Here is an 8271-nt window from a genome sequence, read left to right as displayed (position 1 = left end):
GTCAGTATATTATCCCCAACAATCTGTGTCCTCATTTTACTGACCTTAGAAGGATGGAAGGCTGAGTCAACCTTGAACTGGTCAGGATTGAACTCCTGGCAGTGAACAGTGAGTTAGCCTGCAATACTGCATTCTAACTACTGTGCCATCATTCAGTGGTTAAGTTTAAATTACATTAAATTAAATTAACTCTACCACAACTCAACTTAGGAAATGATGTAAAAGTAGTAGAGCAGTGATGATGTGACTAGGAGAGACATAATAACAGTGTTCCAATATTTGAGGCGCTGCCACAGAGAGGAAGGGGTCAAGTTATTTTTTAAAGCACCTGTAGGCCAGACAAGGAATAATGGATGGAAACTCTACAAGGAGAGATTTAACCTGGAAATAAGGAGAAACTTTCTGACAGTGAGAACAATCAACCAATTGGAACAGCTTGCCTTTGGAAGTTGTGGGAGCGTCATCACTTGAGACTGTCAAGAAGAGATTGGACTCCTATTTGTCAGAAATGGTATAGGGTCTCCTGCTTGGGTGGGTGGGGGGTTGGACTAGATGACCTACAAGGTACCTTCCAACTTTGATTATATGTTATCTGTTAACTAGTTTGTTTTTAAAATAGACCTTTGAAAATTAGAGCTCAAAAATGACAACTAGCTTTCAAAACCGAGCAGGAGAACTTCTGAAAAAGTTCATCTCAGAATCTACAGATTTTCCATTATTGTCCTAAGGTGTTTTATTTCAATTCATCTCGACCTTCATCTCAGTTTTCCTCAGTTTCCTTTGGGTAGATAACAAGATTCTCATTATTGCCATATTGATTAGTTTATACATTGTGTTCTCTTTCTCTTTTTAATATTTCATTTAATATAGCTACCAATCTCCTTCCCTTCCTTTTCAAAAACAATATTTTTGCCAAGGATTCATAGTATGGGCAGCATTATAATGGAAAAGCTCTATGTTACAAGTAAAATACTATGATCATAGATCTTACATTTTATAGTAGCAATTTATGGTGTATATCATTATTCAGTCAACTATGCTAAAATGTTGATCAAATTAGCATGCTTTTTTTGCTAAAATATGGCATAAATTCATTTTTATTGTAATATCTGTTAATGGACATATTTTTAGAACAAGTAACTTCTATCTTATTATTTTTGACATCTTTTTTTCCTAAGTATTGAAATGCAGCAACCTTGCAACTTGGTAAGAACTACATTTTATTCCCTGATGTAGATGGCCGCCTACTGGCAGCTGAGAGCTGAGTTGGCAATAAGGGCCTGATTGTTTTTATACACTACTGCTCAGACTGATATCTTCTCTGCAGCTGCATGTTATACATGCCAACATTACCAGTAAATAGACTCTGACCATTTGGTTTGGGTCATCTAGTCACATGTCACTAGTTGCCTCTGGCTTTTATGAAGGTATGTTGATGTTCCAGACTATTTACAAGATATTTCCAGAAGCAGTCTCTCAACTGTTTTCAACTGAATGTCCCTTTCTAAATACAGAAAGTTCAAATGCCAGTCTATTAGATAGTTGAAAAGAGTTTGTCAGTACCTGTGACAAGTCATGTGTTATGACTGAAGAACATTATGTCAGGATCAACTATGAAAACACAATAGGACATTCAAAACACTGAAATGTTTTTGAATTCTAATCCTGACGTTAATGTGAAAATAACTACTGTATGTGTTCATATGATAAATTTTCAAGTTTGTTATTTCAAGTTGAGCTGTGAATTGGCTTTACTAATACCAGTGATTTATTTATAATGAATTTAAATTAAGGGTTAGTAAAGCATATCAGTTCCAACGAACATGGAAAAATGACAGTTTCTTCAAAACAGGTACACTTTTATTCTTTTCCAGGTGTGAAAGAAGAAGGAGAAAGAGAAGAAGAAAGGGAAGGGGAAAGGAAAAAGGAAGAAGAAACAACTATTACTCTTGTGTAAAAGTATCCTTTATTACTATTCTACAAATCTTCAGTTAAAGTTGTCATAGTACAGTATTTAAAACCTTTAATGAACTGTCCACAGAGGACAGGCATACCCATTGTTGAACATGTGGAACAATTCAGCGATACATGTTTGCACACTGAGCTCTGTTTTAGCAAAATGCAACAAAGTCTGCAACCATGAGTCCAAAATTTTACAATATATTAGAAATTTTATCTAGCCATTGTAATCACATTGTTTTATTATTCATTGCCACTTTATATTAGTTATTGTGATTTCATTTTAAGTATTTTTATGCTTTTTAAAATTTTAATTTGATTAATGTGGTAAAGAAAAAAAAGATTTTTTAAAAGCTTTTTGCTAGTTAACTTGATGTAAATAGAATTAATATATTAAAATTATCACCTATATTGGATAAAAGAAATCATCCCAAATGGAATTTTAAAATCTGCTGTGACTCCATTGAATAGTCTTAATAATATATAGAAGAAGCTTCCCTCATTAGTGGAAAGTAATAATTAAATTCTGCCCATTAAATGCATAAATTAGATTAATCACCTGAAAGTTGAGGAAGGTGTAAACCTAAGAATTATAATGAACCAGATTTATTTTTATTTATTTTATTTACTTATTAAATTTTTATGCTGCCATTCTTTCATACAGCAATCCTTAATTTAATATTAGAAAATAGAACTGGTCCCTTAACTATTTTTCTCTTTTCTATATAAAGTATTGTTTCCTAAGTTGTTCTATCTTGATTGATAATTAATTGAAATTAATCAGAGTTTTAGAAACAACATGAACTTTTAATATTAAAACATGTGAGTTGAGCAGTTTTCTTAGTGTCAGGTGTTTAAGTTCCAAAAGCTTAAGAAGAATAGAAATTATTTAGCTTCTAGTTATAAGTTTCTATAGCAACTGTATCATCTCCAACAAAGTCAATTCTATCACATCACTATAGATTCAACTTTTTTATTATTTTAATCTGGAATAGTATTTGTAAAAAACCTGATATTTTTGCCCTTTAGTAACCTAGGATTGATTTATAAGTCTAAGATAATATCATTATTAAATATAGCATCTAATAAAACACTGTCATCATTTGAAAATTCTTTAAGCCTTGACTGCAATAGTAAATAGTCTACATTTATTTTTTCTTCTATTAAATAATCTTGAAATTGATCAGAAAACAAGAGCCAAGAAATCAGCTATAATGCTGATGGAATTTTATCTGTTCAGCAAAGCAATGTTGACTTCTTCCGGCCTTGTTGTTATCCCAATTTTACAATTCACTTCAATATTACTTGAGGAGATAGCAACTTTGTCAGAATAAACTTTTTGTGTCAAAAAAAGGCTCTTATATTCTGGAATTTCAGTAAAGAATCCAGAGTTTCACTGACGATTATGATTCTTAATCTCTAGATGAAAAGCCCTGCCAAAGATTCAGGGAAAAAAGGCTCTGGAAAAGGAAAGATGCCTGCCTATATCATGAATAGGATGAAAGGAGAGATGACAGTGAATGGAAACAATTCTGCCAGAAGCAAGCTTCAAGATACTACAATGGACTATGAGCAAGAAAGTGAAGAAGCAGGGGGCACAGATTGTGTTTTGTTCTCTATTTTTTTGTAAAATAATATGTTGGAATGTGCAAATCATTTGGCATAGTGTCGTTATCAAAACCCTGCCTTTTTGAATGGGTCATGACACAGTGCCATTATTTTGTAATGTCAGAGCATATTTGTGTGGATATCCATAACTGAAATACAGGTAGTTCTTGACTTATGACCACAATTAAACCCAAAATGTCTGTTGCTAAGTGAGACATTTGTTAAGTGCTCCCTTTTATGACCTTTCTTGCCACAGTTGCTAAATGAATCACTACAGTTGTTAAGTTAATAAGATGGTTGTTAAGTGAATCTGTCTTCCACATTGACTTTGCTTGACAGGAGGTTGCAAAAGCAGATCACATGACCCTGGGATACTGCAACAGTTATAAATATGAGTCAGTTGCCAAGCATCTGATTATTTATTTATTTATTTGGTTTGTCAATTGCTTATAAGATAATAGGTATAAGTAAAAACATAGTTATGAATACATGTATATATATAAGAAAAATAAAAAAGAAAAGAAAAGAAACAATTGGACAGGGTCGTTAATGAAGTCATTAATGAAGATTTTGATCATGTGACCTGGTGTCCAAGGTCTCTTTCAACTCTATTGTACTTTTACTGTCTTGTCAAAAAATATACCAATATACATTTTTATATATTATCCTTGACATCTATGATGTGCGTGACGGATGAGTATAGACTACCCATCAGCATACATGGAAATTAAATGTCAACTATAGCTAAAAAGTCACAGTTTATATAGCTGCACTGTTACATAGTTCCTTTCTAGTCTGTAGCACAAAATCATTTTTAACACATTTTCCTCCCTTGAGAATTAGAATGTAATCATCAGTAATATGATACCAAGTGTTTGTGAAGGAAATTAAAGCTCATGGCTGAGATATTTTATAGATGTGCAAGGCTGAGCTTTTGGAAAAGACTAATGTAATTTTCATGATTATTTTTTAAATGAAGAGGTCTCCTCTTTCAGGCACGACACTTTGCACTGTTTAGCTGTAAAATATTTTGTCTTTATTATTTGATACCTAACTAAAACTTCATACCTTGTGATAGAATGATCCAAATTATTCAGCATTCAAAACCACTGCTTATTTAAGAGTTTTGTTTTATGTGCTTACATACATTACATTAGATGAGCCTTGGGATAATAGGTTCAGTTGGAGTCATTACAATATATAAATAAAAATAGAGTAACATTGTCTTCCTATTCCCTATGTAAAATAGAAATGCTGCTCTGGAGGAAAATTCTTGTGAGCCAAATGAGAGAATCATTACAGTTATATTTATTGTTTCAGTGTTACAGCAATATTAAATTGAAAGAATGTTTAGCTTTTGTACTATTTTTCTTTATTGTGAATTCAAATACTTTATGTATAAAAACAATCCTATCCAAAATCATCTCATCATGAGAGAATTTTTTTTGTCCATTGTATCCATTTATATGTGCCCAAACAAGATGCAACATTTAAAATAACTTTAACTGAAAATATGCTAATATGACTAGGACAGTCAAGATTTTCCCTGATTTTTTTACTCCCAACATCATTTTACCATTAATTCACCTGGAAAAGTGCCAGTCTTCTTCTTGAAAGATTATAAGATTATGTGAAGAATAATTTATGGAGACCTTAGCATATTTAACATTTCCTGCTCTTTCATTTTGCTTTTCTTTTTTTATTGTATTTTTGTCTTGTCGTAGCAGATTTTTGCCCAGTAAGACTTCGTTTTCCTATCAAGAATTGGAGTCACCCCAATACTTGATGGAGAAAAAGAAATTTGTCAATGCCTAAGATGCTTCATGTGCTTTCTTTTGTAAATTGAAAGAGGTTTTATTCATTTTTGACATAAAGAAAGTTATGCAGCAGGCAGAAACAACCACCATTTTCAGGATCAGACTGCATATGACTGTGTTTGAACCATAGCTTACATTAAATGCTTGTGAAATATTTAGAAGAATTCCGTTCTCTCCAATTTTAATGGTTATGGATTTTGGTCCATATACTAAGAAAAGTAGGAAATGAAGAAAACTCCAGGCTTCTTTGCAGATTTTTTTTAAATTTAGTTTTGTTTAACCTTTTTTTCATTTAGTTTTCTAGATAACAATCTGAAAATATGTCACTAGCTTCAAAGACTTTTTTCCCCAACTTCCTAATCTAGTCTATAGTCCTTGTATTTCCTGTTTTTCTTTTTCTTTTTAAATAAACATTATTGGCCTTTTGTATATTTTAAAAGTAAAACAAAAAAAAGATCATGACATTAATAGTTTTGTGACATCCATCGCATACATTTCTATCTTTTGTGCATATCTACAAATATATACAATTTTGTGCAAATATATATATTTAATCTATAAATTGCTTATCTTTAATTCCTTCATTTTCTATCTGTCTTAATTTGATCCAATTTTGCAATTTTTCCAAATTCTATAGTATTCAGACAACTCTTTCTCTTGTATCATTAAGGTCAATTTGTCCATTTCAGCACATGCCATTATTTTTTGAATAATCAGTTCATCCGATGGTATACAGTTATGCTTTCAGCATTGAGCATAAGCTATTCTAGCAGCCATTAAGTTGTGTAGTACAATATATTTTATATTTTTTCCACATTTCTTTTTGAATATCCCAAACAGAAATAGTTCTGGTTCCAATTATACTCGTTCCTTAAGAATTTCTTGCAGCCATTGTTTAATTTTAAGCCAATATTTCTGAGCTTCTGAATAGGACCACCACATGTAATCAAAGGTACCGTCTTTCTTTCTACATTTCCAACATGGTGGATTCATGTTGGGATACATTTTCACCAATTTCCTGTTTTTCATTAACATTTAAAGGCTTAATATTATTTAGCTTTCAAGTTTAGTTGCCAGGTACTACCACAAATTATGGAAATAAGCATTGATGTCTATAGAACATGTTTTTTTTCCAGTTTTAGTATCCACAAAAATAGTATAATTCTATGAGTTAGGATAAAGTTTGTATAAGGTCTACAGATGAAGAAATGACATGAGGACCAATGGATTATTTCTATGCCCTTTCACTGAGTTGTTCTTCTCCATTCCACCGTTTAATCTTAGTTTTCTCCTAAACCAGTTGTGAATTCAACAGTTTTAGGGGCATATAAGATTCTGAAAAACATCTTGCTTTAATAAGTCTGAGCGTGCAAGCTTCTTTTCAAAAGATCTTTTTTATTAGCTTTTGGAAATGCTTCAACATAGATTCTGAGATAAACACATTGCAACATTTTTGTGGGAAAGTTCCACGTTTAAAATCTGTTCTTGGAAAACCACTTTAAATATAAAACAACAGGAAAACTAAGTCCAGAAAAAAAAGAAATTTATCTGAGAACTGTTGTGAAAAAAATAGAGGTCAATCGTGTAACAGTAATGTTAAAGGTTTCCCTGTCCAATTGTGTCTGACTCTAAGGCATGTTGCTCATCTTTGTTTCTTTCCTGACGGAGCCAGTGTTGTCCAAAGACATTTTCCATTCACATAGTCAGCATGGCTATATACCAAAGGCACACAAAACACTATTATCTTTTCACAAAAGTGGTATCTATTAATCTACTCACATTTTGCATGCTTTCAGACTGCTAAATGAGCAGGAGCTGGGGCAGAATTGGGAGCTCATACGCGGCTCTTGAGTCTTGAACCTGGGCTGTCAAAAGCTCAGCTTCTTTAACTACTGAGCCATTGTGCCCCCTTAAACCTTGTAAGCATTGTGCCATTAAAACCAATAAGAATGATAAAGAACAAAGATTACCATATATCCACTGGGAAGGTCTCCATAAAGATCTAAATAGCTTCAGGGGATTTCATATGAAACAGGGAGCTGAGTACTATAATCATTGCATTTTTCCAATGCAATGATTTGGAGTAAGCAGAAATAGTAAATATATTTTAAAAACTGTTTCTATTTTGACTTCAGCCATATGATTGGCAATCTAAGTTGAAAAGAAACTTGAGAGGTAGGATTCTAAATCACTGAACTGGAAGTTAAAAGTCCACGTGCTTACTGATGCAGGAAATCCATTACTGCAATATCCCTATATTGTCATGAATGATAAAGATCAGCAGTCGCCAACTGGTGGCCCGTGGCCCACTGGTGGGCCGTGACAAAATTTTGGTGGGCTGCAGAGAAATCTCACCCCCAGAGCACTCCTCCAAAGCAATTAATGCAGGCTGCACAGAAACACAAGGCTGCACCGCCCACATAGCCCACAGGAACCCTCCCTGCCCACTCACTCCTTATCTGGTAAACTTGCCTGCTAAATTTCTATTTTTCCTTTTTCCGACAATCATCTGTTCTGCTGTGCCGGGAAATTTAGATTAGCTAGGAAGCAGAAAATGGTTGGATTTCTTGCTTTCTACCTAGTCTTTAGATCTTTGGCTCTGCTTTTAAGCACAGCTGAACATCCCTTAGGATTGAAGGTTTGTTTGCAAGCAAATTCAGTGCAGACTCATGGCAAGCAAATTTGAGAGACTGAGCTAGCCGATGGCAGATAGATAGATCTCTGAATGAATCTGTGATTCTGTGGGCAACTCAATCTGCCTGCCTGCTTTGCCTGATTTTGGGTAAAAGTTGCTCTTTTTTAAATAAAAAAAATCAATATTTACATGCATGGTGTGTTGTGAGTTAATTTAGTGAGTTTGCTTGCTAGCACATTTTATGAGTTTGCT

General features: G+C 33.2%; 1 long non-coding RNA gene across 2 annotated transcripts; it reads left to right on the top strand.

The window, feature by feature from the left end:
* Positions 1 to 1664: 1664 nt before the first annotated feature.
* LOC148130460 (uncharacterized) lies at positions 1665 to 5795 on the top strand. 2 transcript variants are annotated; one of them, XR_015749973.1, is made up of 3 exons: positions 1665 to 1691; positions 1875 to 1953; positions 3383 to 5795. It is a non-coding gene; the product is annotated as an uncharacterized LOC148130460 (long non-coding RNA). The 2 variants fall into 2 exon arrangements; XR_015749972.1 differs by having other exon boundaries at positions 1875 to 1959.
* The last annotated feature ends 2476 nt before the right edge of the window (positions 5796 to 8271 follow it).

The sequence above is a fragment of the Notechis scutatus genome, chromosome 5, assembly GCF_049901735.1.
Source record: "Notechis scutatus isolate UNSWTSFEM ecotype Mainland chromosome 5, rNotScu1.2, whole genome shotgun sequence".
In the NCBI taxonomy this organism is placed as follows: Eukaryota; Metazoa; Chordata; class Lepidosauria; order Squamata; family Elapidae; genus Notechis; species Notechis scutatus.
The sequence above is the reverse complement of the archived record's forward strand: the minus strand, read 5'-3'. Positions and strand labels throughout refer to the sequence as shown.